The sequence below is a fragment of the Mus caroli genome, unplaced genomic scaffold, assembly GCF_978045245.1.
Source record: "Mus caroli unplaced genomic scaffold, Mus_caroli_1 scaffold_5, whole genome shotgun sequence".
Taxonomy (NCBI): Eukaryota; Metazoa; Chordata; class Mammalia; order Rodentia; family Muridae; genus Mus; species Mus caroli.
Window position 1 is genome coordinate 144,893,270 of NW_028227260.1, and position 2,765 is coordinate 144,896,034.

The window sequence follows — 2,765 nt, forward strand, 5'->3', positions numbered from 1 at the left end:
TGTCTTCATCCACCCATCTCCAGTTAGCAGCATCTCATTGGGAATCCAATGTGCCTAGGAGGCTAAAGCCAAATTTCTGGCTTTCCAAGGTCTTGTGGGCTCACAGACTACCAGGACAGCTTCTCTGCCCTCTCTACCTTAGCCAAATCCTCCCACTGCCACCGGCTCAAAAGTGCTTATACATCACTACCTCCTCCCAAGACCACTGCCCACATGTTCCCTGTTAGAAATTTCCTCTGGAAATCAAGTTCCCCACATTAATGACAGCTTCAAACCCACCATCACCCTCCCGGGTGGTTCATAGCAACCTCTAGTTCAAAATGAAGCAACAAAAGGAGCCAGGATCAATGGGTTCAATCTCAATGCTTTAATAGCATGTTTGATTTGCTCCCCCAACTAGTAGGACCCTGGGGCTGGGTGAGGCTGAAGGTGTGGTGAACCTCCAGACTCTTGAGACCCAGGCATCATCAGTTGTCATCAGGTTCTGGTGGCTGATTCACCACCAGATGTGCCACCTGGTTTGAAGAGTTGGTGGAAATGTTCGTTGCTCTGTACCACCAGACGTACATCCTCTGGAGCTATGCACTTCCTGCCAGCGGTGTGGGCCACCTCACCAGCCAGTTCAAGGATGTTTGATGTTAAGTACTCGAGCACACTCGTGATGAGTACAAGTGCAGAAGAGCTCAGGCGTCTGGAATGATTTTCCTCTCGTAGGAAACGATCTACAAGGCTAACAGGAAGCTCACCTCTCTGGGAGCAGGTTCTTTTCTGTCTTCTTCGCCTTTGCATTTTCCTGGCCATGATGTTTGTGTGGAGGTTTTGGCTCAGCTGGCCCTCTCTGTTGGCCCGAGGCTCTCCAAATAGCCAACCTTCTCACCCACCTATGAAGTTATCCTTGAGAGGGCTTTGTTACAACATACTTTATGATATCACTGGTAGCCACAGAACTCTGGTGTTCACTTCAGAAATGCCCATATTAGGAAACAGCTCACCTTACTGAATATGTCCTTTTTATCTTTTCTCATTTTCATGTGTGTGTGAGTGTGTGAGTGAATGTTTGCATGTGCTCCTGTGTCCTGTGTGGCCACACACATAAAGGCCTGAAGTTGACTCACCCTTGATCAGTCTTCTATCTTATTAACTAAGATGAGATCTCTCAATCCAAGCTAGAACTCACCAATATAGTCTTACTAGCCACCTTGCTCTGGAGATTCTGTTTTAGCCTCCCACAACTGGAATTGTAGGCAGGCCACCAAAGCCCACCTAGTTATATCCTCCTCTTATGGGAACTCTTTCTCTTTGATTTTTATAATCTGACAAGATCTATGTGTTCGTGGTTTCTTCTTGATATGATGAAATGTTTCTAGATTTTGCTGACAGAACCTTATATAGCTGTCTCTTGTGAGGCTATACCAGTACCTGAAAAATACAGAAGCAGATGCTCACAGTCATCTATTGGATGGAACACCGGGCCCCTAATGAAGGAGCTACAGAAAGTACCCAAGGAGCTAAAGGGGTCTGGGACCCTATAGGAGGAACAACAACATGAACTAACCAGTACCCCCCAGAACTGTGTCTCTAGTTGCATATATAGCCAAGGATGGCCTAGTCAGCCATCAATGGAAGGAGAGGCCCTTGGTCTTGTGAAGATCATATGCCTCAGTACAGGGGAATGCCAGGGCCAGGAAGTGGGAGTGGGTGGGTTCGGGAGCAGGGTTGGTGGAGGTATAGGGGGCTTTGGGGATAGCATTTGAAATGTAAATGAAGAAAATATCTAAAAAATTGCCTTAAAAAAGTAAAAAAAAAAAATGATGTTACTGTTGATCTTCCAAGAACAAGGACATTTAAACAAGCACTAGGTACCTAGTACTAGCTCAAATCCTGCCCAAGATTACAAGCTGAGAAGGAGCTGCATGGCCTTCCAATGTCATTTCAACCACTCTCACCTTAGGGTTATTTGATTGGACTGGAGAATCCACCTATCTTTGTCTTCCTTGTTTCTGATTTGATTAGATCCCATACTCACTGAAGTTTATATATATATATATATATATATATATATATATATATATATATATATATATATATATTTTCCAATAGAGAAGTTAACCCAACCTATTACTTTTCTGGTCCAAACAAAGCACCAGTGGTATATCTATTAGCAAATTTATTTCAGTATTCTTTTGACTGGCTATATACAAATATCTGCCCTTTGAACTAGCTTTACCATCTTGCAAGCACCTTCATTAATTAATGAAATGAATACAACTTTTCACATGTGCTCATTCTGTATTTGTATGAGAAGTATGTTTTTTTTCACTTATTGAAAACCAAACTTTATATCCAGCTACTTCACCGAAGCTGTTTATCAGGCTTAGGAGTTCTCTGGTGGAATTTTTAGGGTCACTTATATATACTATCATATCATCTGCAAAAAGTGATATTTTGACTTCATCTTTTCCAATTTGTATCCCTTTGATCTCCTTTTGTTGTCGAATTGCTCTGGCTAGGACTTCAAGTACTATGTTGAATAGGTATGGAGAAAGTGGACAGCCTTGTCTAGTCCCTGATGGCCTTTCTCTACACAAAGAATAAACAGGCTGAGAAAGAAATTAGGGAAACAACACCCTTCTCAATAGTCACAAATAATATAAAATATCTTGGCGTGACTCTAACTAAGGAAGTGAAAGATCTGTATAATAAAAACTTCAAGTCTCTGAAGAAAGAAATTCTAGAAGATCTCAGAAGATGGAAAGATCTCCCAT

The 2,765-nt window shown here is 42.2% G+C and overlaps 1 pseudogene; it reads right to left on the minus strand.

Annotated features, from left to right (window-relative positions):
- Nucleotides 1-358: 358 nt before the first annotated feature.
- LOC110287310 (histone H2A-like 1) lies at nucleotides 359-855 on the minus strand (annotated as a pseudogene).
- Between the last annotated feature and the right edge of the window lie 1,910 nt (nucleotides 856-2,765).